The following is a 15,087-nucleotide window of genomic DNA, read 5'->3' as shown; positions in this document are numbered from 1 at the left end:
CCTGTTAATGAGATCCAGGTTTATAATTTTAGATGCAGCCTTTTTAGAGCAAGAATCTCAATACAGGGATATCCAGTCACTAGGACTACAGTATAATAAGTCCCATGTCTACTAATAAAGAAGGAAAATGAAAGAAAAAATATAAGAATCTAATGAGAATTAGCTTAAAATCCAACACTTATACAACATGTGCGCATTATAAGATATTTAAAATAATTACTCACTGAACCTGAAGCAGTCCAAATAGCTATACTGGCTTAACTGTGAAAAATAAAATCCTGGCCATGTATTTTTTTTTTTTAAGATTTTATTTATTTATTTGAGAGAGAGAGAGAAGTTAAGCAGGAAGGAGGGGTAGAGGGAGAGGGAGAAGCAGACCTCCTGCTGAGCAGGGAGCCCAAGGTGGGGCTCTATCCCAGGACCCTGGGATCACGATCTGAGCCGAAGGCAGACACTTAACCAACTGAACGAACCAGGCACCCCACTGGCCATGTATTTCTAATTATGGTTATAATTATTATAATGTGCTTATTTTTATTGAATCCAAATCCAGAAATCAGATTACCTATGGAGATTTCATCAATTCCTCCAATTAAAATGTACTGACTTAATAACCAAAAGGGGAAATAAACTCTCTATAACATAAACGACTCCTTTTTCTGAAGAAGAGTATAGTTTGATATGTAGGTAATTAAACAAGCATAGCTCAGTAACCAAATATTCGCACATCTATGCATACACACAGAGCATGATTAAGCAAGCACTAATTCTTTGATCCAATGCTTTCATCTATCCCTAGTTTACTAAAGACACTTAGAGAAAGGAAAATGAACGCAATCTGCTTCCCGCTTAGCTGAGGTACTATGACTAACAGTGCAAAACTGAACACTGCATACTTAACGAATGATTTTCAATGTGGGGCAAAGCATGTTAAGAAAAAACATAAGATGAAAACACAAGATTGGCGTCAAGTACTGTTAGCAATTCAGCTAGGAAGTTATTACCCTCAGTTTCAACAATACGCTGTTTTCGAATACAACACCTGGCAAAGAGTAAATACTTAATATATTATTTGTTACGTGGAGTTTATTTCCAGACTGTGACCCTTGTTCAGTCACTTTGGAATTTCTACATTCAAAATCTCGGTACTGTCCCCAATGACAAATGTCGTGATGACCTGTTTTCCTGCAGCTTTTAATAACTTAGTGTTCATGTTATCTTTTTTTTTTTTTAAGATTTTATTTATTTATTTGACAGAGAGAGACACAGCGAGAGAGGGAACACAAGCAGGGGCAGTGGGAGAGGGAGAAGCAGGCTTCCTGCCGAGCAGGGAGCCCGATGCAGGGCTCGATCCCAGGACCCCAGGATCATGACCTGAGCCAAAGGCAGATGCTTAACGACTGAGCCACCCAGGCGCCACTTCACGTTATCTTCTTGCCATTTCCCCCAGTGCTCTGTTTTCAGAGAGGAGGGGATCTTCGAGCCCCCTTGCAAAAACTGTCTAGTGATGAGAGCTAGGGAACCCTCAGCTGCACCTTCCCGGGCCAGGGCCCGTTTCCCAGAGATTAAAAGCAAGTTCTCCAAACCGATGGTTACCAGAGGGGAGCGGGGTGGCAGGGGGAGGTGATGGGTGAAATAGATGATGGGGATTAAGGAGTGCACTTATTGTGCTGAGCACCAGGTGATGTATGGACCTGTCGGATCACGATATAGTACACCTGAAACTAATAGAACGCTGTATGTTACTATACTGGAATTAAAGTAAAAACTTAATTAAAAAAAGAAACCGAGGTCTTTGCCATTAAGCGTAGGGATAAAGAATAACCTTTGCAGGCTGAGGGGTGGGTTTTTCCTCTCTGGCACCACAGAAGGATACGAACTTCATTCTGTAATTCACCAACATGAGCAGGAAAGGACTCAGAGCCGAGAAGCCCGAAGACAGTGCTGTGAGAACGGCTGGAAAAAAGACACAGGCTGCCAAGTCTTTTAAGAAATAGACTAAGATAAAGTGAGAAATCCAAAGTGGAGTGATCAGCCACATTAATAAAATGCTGAACTTGGCCCCTCTAAGGATTTCAACTTCTGAATCATCATCTCCCATCCAGATGTCGCCATATGTCATTTTCTTTCTTTCCAAAAGGAGAACAGACATCCAGAAACAGACAAAGACTAAGGTGGCTAAAGGAAGAATATCAATCAGAACTAAAAATATTTTCCCATAGTAAAACTCTACCTGCCTGTTTCCAAAGTCAATGAGGCAATCCACATAAATCCGTGAGGAAACGAGGGGTCTGTATCATTTCTGGCACTGCGGTGTTCTGATTTTCTAGCACAGAGTAAAATGGGGAGGTACGCCACCACCCCAGCAACCCCAAGGGCACACACCACCCTCCAAGGACGCTTCGGATGATCCGGGTTGGGAGCCTCACTCAAGGGGTGGACAGTGAGGTAAAGCTTCCGGTGGTAGAGCAAGGCAAAGTGTAACATGAACCAGATGGCCAGCGAGGTGGTCAGGGAGGCCGTGAAGTGCACGACTTTGCAGCCCGCGGAATCCAACACAAAACCAGAAGAATAAACAATTTTCATGACGTTCACCACCAAGTTTTTCAGGAGGTGGACAAATACAAGGCTGAAAATCAGGAGAAAGGATGTCTGTAAAGGCCCAGCGATACATTTCCTTGTGGAATAAAATAAACACACATTTCCAGCCACGCTCACGAGGATTAGGGTGGTGCAAGCGATGATCTCGAGCACGCCGGCAGACAGCTTCATGGTCAATGACCAACTGGTTATCGCAGATGTCTTCTCTTCAGTTCAGTCATTAGGTGTTTGGAAAACGTCTTGGCAGGGAGAGCTGGGTTTCTTAATCCACGAGGTTGACAAAACTGGTTGGTGGTAGAACATCAACTGTTATCATCCTAACAGTTGTGAGGTGGTCTATAACAGCATCTTGCTGGCTCCAGCGATGATGGGTGGCTGAAACAGAACAGCTTCCCAAGAGGAGTCTGTTTTATCATCTCTGGGGACTTAACTACGATGAAAAAGTTCTAGGTGTCCTCACTTAATTAAAAATTCTCGGAAATCAGGGCGCCTGGGTGGCTCAGTCATTAAGCATCTGCCTTCGGCTCAGGTCATAATCTCAGGGTCCTGGGATCGAGCCCCACATTGGGCTCCCTGCTCCGCGGGAAGCCTGCTTCTCCCTCTCCCACTCCCCCTGCTTGTGTTCCCTCTCTCACTGCCTCTCTCTGTCAAATAAATAAATAAAATCTTTAAAAAAAAAAATTCTTGGAAATCTATTTATAGCCACCGTAATGCAATTTCCTAGATGCCACGTGGTATAGTTTTCAACAACCGTAGGGGCGAGAATGATGTTAAACTTGGGACCGCAAAGGAAAGGTGGCCAGTGGCTGAAATTACTATCTCCACTTGTGGAAAAAAAAAAAAAATCAAAGAAGTGGGGTATCTCAATAATAGTGAGGATTTGCAAATAACAAAACGACCAATGACCAGTGACGGTAACAAGGCAGCTTCATGAAGTATGGCAGTTTTCTAGTACCTCTACCAGTCTTTACAAAGCAGGTATACTATTATCTATTCTGAAGATCTCATGGCATTGCTGACTTATGAAGGATATGTTAGGAAATATTCTCAATTATAGTAGGGAAGGTAATAAGGAAGGAAGGGAGGGAAGAGGGGAGGAGATAAAGGAGACGGGAAGGGGTGGCAGGAGGAGGACACTTTTAGAAACATGGGCATTATGTCCATGACCAGATTTCCCAACTACTGGTTAAAGAAACGTTCTGACAGTTGGAAGTGATTAAGTGGACCCTCCCACCTCCCCACCCCCCAGCACGGAAGACTAGGAAAAGATTTCTGTCCTCAGAATGTTGGGAGAGTAACAGAGCAAGGACAGAAAAATAGCACTGAAACACGTCGCTCAAGTAATCAGGCATTAATTCACTTTCTGAATGAATTCTGTTGGCTAGGTATATCATAATGCTCCATGCTGGGGACAAACTACTTTCCCTCTGCTGTATTTGCTCGTAAGTTCTGCTGCCAAGCATCCCACTCTATACTGTCCCAGCTCATGCTTCTGTCTGCCTCAGTGGTGTACGGAACCCAGCCTGCCCTCACTTGAGCAATGGGTGCACACCTCTTCCCAACTCTGTATTCACTGGCTTCATGTTGGGAGCTTGAAATTGGGTATGCTGGGAGTACTGACACCACGCCAATGATCAAATGCTACAAATCAGTGCTTTCAGTGAGGGGAGAGAATTGTATACTCCCTATATCTCTACTAAACTAGGACAACACTGGCCTGAGCAAAAAATACAGATCAGAGAAATAAGAGATGGGCAGATATTTTATCTATGTAAGGATAAGATCGGTATTTGGTGCACATTAACTCCTTTAGTAAGGATACGTGTGAGAGGTTTATGGCAGCATTGGCAGGGTAAGAAAGCTTCCAGGGGTTGGGGGGGGAAAGTGGTGTTTGGGGGGGCTGACCCTTCCTATTAAACCCCTTATCCCTAATTGGCTACGAAGACAGGTAGCCACCTCAGAATTCCCACACCACCTTTTTCTTCCTAAAACATATCCGTTACCTCAACATTATTTATACTCCGTCAAACAGGCACCCCTGAGTTTCTTATGATGCTAGTAATAATAACAATGATAAAAATAACTGATACAAATAACGGTAATAACACAATAATAACGCTCACACCTACTACCATTTATTTGACACCAACTCGAGCCAGACACTGGTGGGTTGGTGGGTTCCTTTATAAATTTAATCTGATTTAATACTTAATATCATTCTCATTTCACTGAGTAAATAGAAGACCAGTCTAGAAAGTAAATTGCTCAAAGCTACTGAGTAATGGAGACAGGAGTCAAAGCCACGTATGATGGATTCTCAAGCCACTGGTTCTTGGTCACTGTCTCCACACATGCTGTCAGACTAGGGATTCTCTGTGGACTATTCTCCATCTTCCCCTAAGGATTTACAGTAGATACACCCAACATGTGGTGCCTCTAAGCAACTCCTTTTGAGAAGAGTTTCCTCAGGTTTATAATAGACAAGTCATGCAGGGTTTTGGCCATAATGGTCCTCCCTCCTCCAAGGCTACACATTTTGGGCACTTAGACTTCCAGATCCATAAAGATCTCTGAATATTTTGCACATCGGTCTCTGCTCCCTGACTGAACAGAGAAAGGCTGTCAACCCCCGCCCCCAACCCTGTTTAAAGAGGCACAATGACCACCTGGAATGAATGTGGAGAGCAAGGAAGAACCACTCTAAACAGCAGATGAAATTTAATCATGAGACTATAATCATAATTCAAGATTTGACTTGGGGATAATACATTAAGAAACTGTCTATGTGACGCCATTTCTCAAACATGCCCAAATAGTAACAATTGATGGCCAATAATACTGACTTTTCAGAGCCGAAGGCTAAGGGTAAAAAAGTGTCTTATAAACCATCCCCCCAAAATAAAGGCTTCCATAAACATTTTTTGTTTTTCAAAGGATTAGCAAACATGTAATACGCTCCTTTGCATTAGAGTGAAAGTGTAAAACACGTGTCATTTTTTTTCCCCTTCAGGGTTATTTCTACACCAGAGAACTAGCATACATTAAAACACAAGGGGATTAAAATTAATTTTTGTGAATATTGTCTTGACGGATGGATAGCACTCTTCTTTACTGATGGCACAGTAGGGCTGAAGAGATGCCTTCCCAAGACAGAACTCACTATGCTGAGAATGAATGCCACTGTCCCTGCCTTCAGTGCACCCCAGTGTTTATAGCAGCAATGTCTACAATAGCCGAACTATGGAAAGAGCCTAGATATCCATCGACAGATGAATGGATAAAGAAGATGTGGTGTATACATACATACAATGGAATATTATGCAGCCATCAAAAATGAAATCTCGTCATTTGCAATGACATGGTTGGAACTAGAGGGTATTATGCTGAGTGAAATAAGTCAGAGAAAGACAATTATCATATGATCTCACTGATATGTGGAATTTGAGAAACAAGGCAGAGGATCATAGGGGACGGGAGGGAAAAATGAAACAAGATGAAACCAGAGAGGGAGACAAACCATAAGAGACTCTTAATCTCAGGAAACAAACTGAGAGTTGCTGGAGTGGAGGGTGGTGGGAGGGATGAGGTGGCTGGGTGATGGACACTGGGGAGGGTATGTGCTATGGTGAGCGCTGTGAATTGTGTAAGACTGATGAATCACAGACCCGTACTTCTGAAACAAATAATACATTATATGTTAATAAAAATAAATAATTAAAAAGAGGCAAAATCTGGTGTAGTCATATATAATATATATGTTATATATATATATATTCTGTTGTATTACATATACATACACACATATCTAATAATTTGTTAGGTCATTTGTGGGAAGACATATTTAAATAAATAATTATTAATCGTGAATAAATATCACACCATGCAAGGTAACAAACTGGTCAGGAGGACAAGAATAAGACATTCAGGGTGCCTGGGTGGCTCAGTTGGTTAAGCGACTGCCTTCGGCTCAGGTCATGATCCCGGAGTCCTGGGATCGAGTCCCACGTCGGGCTCCCTGCTCAGCAGGGAGTCTGCTTCTCCCTCTGACCCTACCCTCTCTTGGGCTCTCTCTCTCTCTCTCTCAAATAAATAAATAAAATCTTAAAAAAAAAAAAAAGAATAAGACATTCAGAGAAAAGAGGGGCTCCCGTGGGCAGGGCTATTTTTTATCAATCTCCAGTTCACAAAAAAGGAGACAGGAGTGGGGAGGAGCAAAGTGGCTTGCGGGGACTGGGGGGGAACCAGTGGGCACTGCGCTCCAGACCTCGTGCTTCCAACAGCTCTTTCTGAAAGGGACAGAGGGGGGACAAGCTGCCCGAATTGTGAGGCGGAGGTGCTAAGAGGCCGGGGGGCCAACTCCAGGGAGCCCCGCGGGCCGCAAGGAGGAGCTCCCAAAGTGTCGTGGCCAACGCGGGGCGGCCCGGCTGCAAGCCGCATCCTCCACCTGCAGAGGGACCTGGCACGTGAGCACTTCAAGGAGGGAAGGGAAAACATCTTCCTGTGGAAACGCATCGCTGCTTCTGCCAATCCAGCCTCACTGAGGTCACTGGAGAACTGAGGAGTTCAAAGGTTCTCCATGGCTCCCAATTACTTTGGCGGAAGATTTAACAGACAAAGAACGAAGGGGAAATTTATACGGTCCAGGCTGTTTTCCAAATTGCAAACTGCTCGAGTTATTTAGATTTTACTTGAGCTCACAATCACATGTAGAGTGGTCCAGATGTCAATGCTTTCCGTGTGGCTTAGGGCAATCTAGGTTTCCTCAAACGCACATGTGCAGTTCTAATATTAAAGATGGGGATTCAGAAGTCTCAGAATACTTCGGGTTCCCCTTGATTAGAGACTACTGTTACTTTAGGCGATGTTAGGTCGGAGGAGGAGGGAAAAAACCACGCTGCCTTCAACTGGACGTTAGGTTCTCAACAGTAGCGCTAAGATAAACAAACTTTGCAGGCTGAGGGAAGGGCATTTATTTCTTTAAATTGAGTATGTAATATAAATAAATGTCTTCTAAGAAGAGATGCCTGAAACTTGATTCTAAGTCTGAATCTATACAAGGGCACTAAGTTATTTCAATGAAGATCGATAGAGCGCATATGGGGAAGGGCGTGCCTTCTGGAAAGCCGGGGCTGGTCTAACCGAGCAGCATAATTCACTAAGTCACAGCAAGACGGTGCTTGAAATTGTCTGATTTGTCCACTGGCCAGGAGCAAACTGATATTTGCATTTTTATATAGAGCAAAATGGAGAGAATTACCAAATCTTTTGCCTTGTAATCAATGGCTGCCTGAAGTTACGTTCAGTTCTCTGTAAGGCAGTGATTTTGTGACCAGTCGGGGTAGGACTAAAGCCCCCTAGCTCCAAATTAGAAGTGAATGGAATGGAACTTCAGGCTGGTTGGGGTCAGAGCAATTAAATGGTAATTGCCTTTTAGATACATTAATGTTGCTAGTTATATTAGTGTGCTAAGTGCTGGGAAATGTGGGTAAGAGCTCCAGGCCACTCGGGTGGGGAAAGGGAGCGAAGATTGATTAAGCCTGGCACTGAGCTGGATTCTTCATACACGTTTTCTCTTGAAATCTTCCCAATAACCTACAAGGCATTATTAGCTTCAATAATCCTAAGTAACCTGCCCAGCTGGTTCCAGCTGATACGTCCCTGAATCAGGAGTCCACCAAGGGTGGTGTGGTTCTAAAGAGCAGTGGGTTGGCAGGGCCTTGAGTCAGAATGCAGAGAAATACTGGATTCAAATGCTCAAAGAATTTTGGGAGCAGGGCAAGGTGAGAGAATTTGAGAACTAGGCCTTGATGAAAAAGTCCGCAAGTGTAAAGCCCCCGGTGGTGTCTTTCCTTACTGTATGTGGAAAGGAAGAGGCCGGGGTAGAAAGGCTCTGTGGGCAGAATCTGGGGAAGGCATGACATGAGAACACAGAAGGCTGGCTGGTAGTGGAGAAGCTACCAATATAAGAAGAGGAGCAGCTTTCTGGGGCCCGGGGAAGCCGCTCAGCCACTCAACACCAGAGGTGCCAGAGAGAGGCCCCCAGATGTCTGAGACAGAAAGGCCTAGTCAACCAGGAAGCAGCGTGGAGGGGGCAGTGCCTCTATCTGATGCTTTCCAGGCCAATCTATGAGAATCACAAGGGCTGTCCCTAGGAATCCGAGGCCAGAAGCCCTGGGTTCAATCATGTATGGATCATGAAAGCTTTGTTGAGACATATCCACTCTGAGTCTCAGGCTCCTAATGAGGAGTTTCCAAGAGACATGAAATATATCTAGCCGTGTGTGTACGTGTATGTGCACAAGTGTACATACCTCTATGTTTGTCTGCATGTGTACACACACAGCTATGGGGCGATCGTAGGGTCAATGAAATTGTGAACCCAGTCTGAAGGTGTTTTACAGCCGCTGGTTTTGTATTTATGTCCTAAAATCATACAGACAGTCACCAAGGTGCTTGCTGCTTGTAAGTGGAAGGTGCTACACGGGCTCTTCACCAAAGGCTGAACTTCTGGATGCATGTTTTTTGCAGCATAGGGCTCAGTTTCTTGGCAAGCAGCTGTGGAAAATTCCCCCAACCTTCTCCAGGCCTGACTCCAGCCCTGAGACCCTGGGTCTCTATCTCTATCTCTATCTCTACTCAATTCTTTGAAGATAAAGCCTATCTCCTGACCACACACATCCTTGAGTCTCACTAACACTACAAATAAAACCCATCCCAGCTCTGGATTCCACTCCACCTTTTCTCCCCTCTCGTCCAAACTTCTCAAAAGAGGCATCTACTTTCACACTTGCCACTTTCCCGTGTTCTTTGACTTAACTCCCCACAAGTGAGTTTCTACTGCTTTTTCCTCTAAAACTGATTTAGAACAAGGTCAGCTCCTAAATACTAAATCTGATAACCCCTCGACCTGTCTGACATTCTTTCTCTTTTTCCTTCACAGCTCCAATATTTTGCTCCCTGTGGGTCCAAAGTCTTGGTTCGTGTCCCACTCAACCACTGACCCCTACACATACAGCCAGCCATCTGCTCCTTGATATCCCTCCTTGGATGTCCTACAGGCTCCAACTCAACCTTACTTGGGACACCATCATCCTCTGCTCCGCTAAGGATAGAGACTTGGGTATTATCCCTGGTCCCTCCCTCTCCCACACCTGACATTCACTCATCCTGTCAGTTAAATTTTTATCCTTTCCATCCTTCTGACCACTTCTTATTACAGCTTCCTCTCATTGTTTCTTGCTTGAATGAATAGAGAAGGACAAAATTAAAGGCCAAAAAATTAGTATACTTTTCATTCTTCAAAATCATTCTGTCTACACAACTGTCCGAGTGACTTAAAACATAAAGATGGCCTACTGAAAACACTTGGGTGTCTTCCCACTGCCTAGGAGACAGAGGGCCAGTTCCTCCACCAGTCATAAGGAGCCAATCACGTTGGGGGCCTCCTACAAACCTCTGACTCACGTTGGAAACTTTAAAGACACCAACTGAGATTCCATGCACATTCCACGCTGTTCCATGTCCTGGGGTTTTGGCTCATGCTGATATCTCTGTGTACATCCTCCTCCTCTTGGGACCACCTCAAAATGTCCAAACCCCCACCTCTGGCTTTTCATTTGCCAATGAATAGTGCAATCATTTGCCTATTTATTCTCAGATCCATTCTCTCAGACAACTGTATTTCTTAAACTCTTTGCCAGCTGACTGACTCCCTGGTGGGTCTGGCCAAGGGCAGGCTTGGGCAGAAGATTAGAGGGTAGAGAGAAGGACTTGGTAAGTGTTTTTCTGTCTATCTATATATACCTATATATCACATGCACGCATGCATGCGCGTGTGCACACACATGCACAAACACACACACTTGCTCTGCTTGTATTTCCTACATGTCATCAGCTCCTAAGGCAGGCATTATTAGCATCATTCACATTCTCAGTTGTGCTAGAAGGCACAGCCACCCTAACTTGAAGGTGATAACAGACCTCCTTCTTTTGCCCTTTCAGCCCTAGCAGTGGTGGTGGCTTCTCTGCCTTTGCTAATCTCAGGACAGCTTTATCTTGCTTAGTTTAGTGTTTCAGCTCTTCCAGCAATGAAGAAACTAATGCCGTATTTTAGTTTCCCTCTGTTTGAAATATCTAGAGTGGTTTCTGTTTATTGTTGTTTGACTAATTCACCGTGTTTACCCTTTAAACATACTTTTAAAGACTTACCTTGGGGGTGACTTAGGAAGTAACTCCTAAGGAAGTGTCCAAGTCTACACCTGACCTCAAGTTTAGAGTACCTCCCTGCCTTTTCCTCTGTGCAAAATTCCTGAGCAAATTACATTCAGTGTACTGATAGTAACTTAATATTATGATCTGCTCATATATCTGCCTCCTTTATGATGAGATCATTTGTCTTGTCCACCATAAGCCACAGCGCTCAGCACATACTGTGGCTTATGGAAGGCACTCAAAAATTTATTGAATGAATAAAAAAGTCCACTGAATGAAGCAGTGAAACCAAACAGGGATATTTTTATAAGAAGCTAACTTTAGTTTAGCCACAGAAGGCATCCAAAATTTTCTGTACCAGTATTGCAGAAAGGTCTTACCACAAAACAAATCATAGTTTAATATAGTTAAAATAAATATAGGGCATAATTGCATTTTGGGGAAGGGCATGTATCATAAAGTCTAAGTCATTATTCCAAAAAATTTAGGGCTCATGGTTTGAAATAGTTTACAAAGAGAATTGGGGAAAGTAAGAGAAAGATGGAGATTTGACAACAGTGAACATACCAAACAAGGCTGACCAAGGGTCAGGGGAGGGCAACAAAGCAGGCAGGAATCAAAGGGGAAAAAACACTGCCAGTAAGAATGACCAGTTCTTCTGAGAATCATTTTAAGTTCAAACTCTAGTCTTATCCAAATGTTTTACGTGTACCTCTTTTTACTACTATTCTCTTCTTTGTTTCCTTTCACTGGAGAATACCACTGAAAACTATTACTTTAAAAATTACTGAATATAAGAAAACTTCCTCAACTTAATAATATTTACAAAACTCTACAGTTAACATTATATTTAATGATGGGAAGCTTAAAGCAAAGATGTCCTCTCTCACCACTACTTTTCAACATTGTACTGCAAGTCTTACTTAATGCAACTAGACAAAAGGAAATAAAAGTTATACAGATTGGAAAGAAAGAAAACTGTTTTTGTTTACAAATGACATGATTATCTATTTAGAAAATCTGAGAGAATTGACAGAAAACTCCTAGAATAAGCAGTTGTAGCAAGGTTGCAGGACATAAGGTTAATATACAAAAGTCAATAGCTTTCCTACACACCATCAATGAACAAGTGGAATTTGAAATTAAAAAGACAGTATTACTTACATTAACACCCCTAAAATGAAATACTTAGGTATAAATCCAATAAACTATATACAATATCTATTTAAGGAAAACTACAAAATACTAATGAACCAAATTAAAGGAGAACTAAATAAATGGAGAGATAGTCCATATTCATGGAGAGGAAGACTCAATATTGTCATGATGTCTTCCCAATTTGATCTATAGATTCTATACAACCACAAACAAAATTCCACAAGTTATTTTGTGGGTACTAACACACTAATTCTAAAATCTATATGGAGAGGTGAAAGACCCAGAATAGCCAACACAATATTGAAAGAGAAGAACAAAGTTGGAGGACTAACATTACCTGACTTCAAGACTTATTATTAAGCTATTGTAATCATGACAGTGGGGTATTGGCAAAAAGAATATATAGATCAACAGAATAGGGAGCCCAGAAATAGGTCCACATAAATACAGTCGATCTTTGACAAAGAAGAAAGGCAATACAATGAATCAAAGGTAGTCTTTTCAACAAACTGTGCTGAAGCAACTGCATATCCACATGCAAAAAAATTAGTCTACATACGAACCTTACCCCTCATAAAAATTAATTCAAAATGGATCATAGTAAATGTAAAATGTAAAACTATGAAACTCCTAGAAGTTAACAGAGGGGAAAACCTAGATAACCTTGGGTATGGTGATGACATTTTAGCTAAAACACCAAAGGCACAATCCATAGAAGAGATCATTGATAAACTGGACTTCATTAAAATTAAGTACTTCTCCCCTGGGAAAGACTGTTTCCAGAGAATGATAAGACAAGCCACACACTGGAAGAGAATATTTGTGTAAGACACATCTGATAAAGAACTGCTATCCGAAATTGCTGAAGCGCACCTGAAACTCAACAATACAAAAAGTAAACAACCAGTTAAAAAATGGACCAAAGGTCTTAAAAGACATCTCACCAAAGAAGATAGACAGATGGCAAGTAAGCATATGAAAAAATGCTCCATATCATATGGTACCAGGAAAACGACATTTAAAATAAGGATGAGATACCTCTATACACCTAATAGAATGGCCTAAATCCAGAACACTGACAACGCCAAATGCTGGTGAGGATGTGGAGCAACAGGAACTCTCATTCGCTGGTGGTGGGAATGCATAATGGTACAGCCGTATTGGAAAACAGTTTGGCAGTATGTTACAAAACTATACGTATTCTTACCATGAGATCCAGCAATTGTGCTCCTTGATATTTACCCACAGGAGTGGAAAACAACATCCATGTGGAAATCTGCCTGGGCATGTTTACAGCAGCTTTACTCACAATTCCAAAACTTGGAAGGAATGAAGATGTCCTTCAGTAGGTGAATGGATAAATAAGCTGGGGTACATCCTGATAATGGAAAATAATTCAGCACTAAAAGCAAATGTGCTATCGAGCCAACAAAGGACACGAAGGAACTTTAAATGCATATTACTAAATGAAAGAAGCCAATCGGAAAGTCTACATGTACTGTATGATCCTAACCATATGACACAGTAAAAAAGGCAAAACTATAAAAAGCTCAGCAGTTGCCAGGGGTGTGAGGCACAGGGAGATGGATGAATGGGCAGAGCACAGAGGATTTATAAAGCAGTGAAAACAGTCTGTATGATTCTGTAATTGTGGATACATGTCATTATACATTTGTCCAAACCTGTAAACTATACAACACCAAGAGTGTAAGGTAAAAACCATGGACTTCGGACGCTTAACATGTGTCAATGTAGGTTCATCAGTTGTAACAAATGTACCACTCTGGTGGGGGATGTTGGTAATGGGGGAAGCTAGGCATGTGTGGGGGCAGAGGGTACAGAGGAAATCTCTGTACATTCCTGTCAATTTTGCTGTGCACCTAAGACTTTTCTAAAAAATTGAAAAAGTACTTAGAAAAATAGTGATTATTTAGCACAATTTATCAGCTTACAAGTTAAGGAAATTACATCTAAAAGGAACCAGTGATTTGCTTACGGCCCTACAACTTGCTAATGGTGTGCTGGGTAGAGAAAACACATCTCCTGAGTTGTTCTGTCCACTACATATTTGGAATTTATTGAAAATTAAATAAATAAATAAGTAATGGTAACACAAATGAAATAAAATTTGTGGGGAAAAAAATTATTTTTTGACATTAAAGCAACGTGACCTAAAGTTGGTTGCTGCCCATACATCCATACCAAGGCACCTAGTCCAAATGACTTCATTAGCGAGACACCCATAAATATAGGGGGTCCCATTCTCATTACAAGCCGGCCCAGGACATGTTCGTACAAATAATACATCTGTTTTGAATACAGTTTTTTAAACTGTGCATCAGAAGTCTCACATCTACATCAATTTCTGAGTAAGAAGTTGAATGTAGATGCTTACTTTTTTAGATACATTTTATGTAGTGTTTCTTTATGAAAATTTTCAGCTTCAAAGCATTTTAAATTAATCAAGAAACGGTTCTTAACTCATCAGTTTCCAGTACTGTTCTAGGTGTTATGGAAAATCGGGATTTCGTTTTCTTTCTTCCTTTTCCTTCTGTACTTCAGTCATGTTGGGCTTCTCAATTTCAACGCCCATTTTCCCTTTTCCTGGGCCTAACTCTCCCAGGTGAGGTACAGCAAAGGGAGCTAATTTCAACTACTGGGGTCCCGATCAGTCTCAGCCACCTTCCATGGGGTCTCAGGAAGAGCTTTGTCACTTCCAGACCAAGACCCTTGCAGGAAGCAGGGCCACCTGGTAGAACAGGCAAGACAACATGGACAGGGGACTAATTGGATTGCTGACATTCTGTGCAACCAAATCAGTGAAACTAACAACAAAAGCCATGGTACCTGGAAATCCGATGTTTTAAACATAGATTCCTTCCCCCTTGGACACGTCTTTTGTCTGGGTCTCAAACCCTTGTTGAGCTTTTCAAACTCTCTCCCCCCAAGGTGCAGCCAGCTGGAGCACATGCAACTGCATGTGTTTCCTATATCATTGTTAGGGAAGGGAGGCATTGCCAAGGACGCTGAGTATGGTTCATGCTCCGTTCAGCCTCAGGTGGAGCCCTACTTTATTCGTCAAACTCTAATTGAGTCCTTCCTTGGTTCACCTGCACG

General features: G+C 42.2%; 1 protein-coding gene across 12 annotated transcripts in view; it reads right to left on the bottom strand.

Annotated features, from left to right (window-relative positions):
• The window catches only part of SNCAIP (synuclein alpha interacting protein), a 182,151-nt gene that overhangs the window by 110,736 nt on the left and 56,328 nt on the right, over positions 1-15,087 (bottom strand). The window lies entirely within an intron of this gene.

The sequence above is a fragment of the Mirounga angustirostris genome, unplaced genomic scaffold, assembly GCF_029215605.1.
Source record: "Mirounga angustirostris isolate CCGP_5_RB_7025 unplaced genomic scaffold, mMirAng1.0.hap1 SCAF_7, whole genome shotgun sequence".
NCBI classification, from domain to species: domain Eukaryota; kingdom Metazoa; phylum Chordata; class Mammalia; order Carnivora; family Phocidae; genus Mirounga; species Mirounga angustirostris.
The sequence above is the reverse complement of the archived record's forward strand: the minus strand, read 5'-3'. Positions and strand labels throughout refer to the sequence as shown.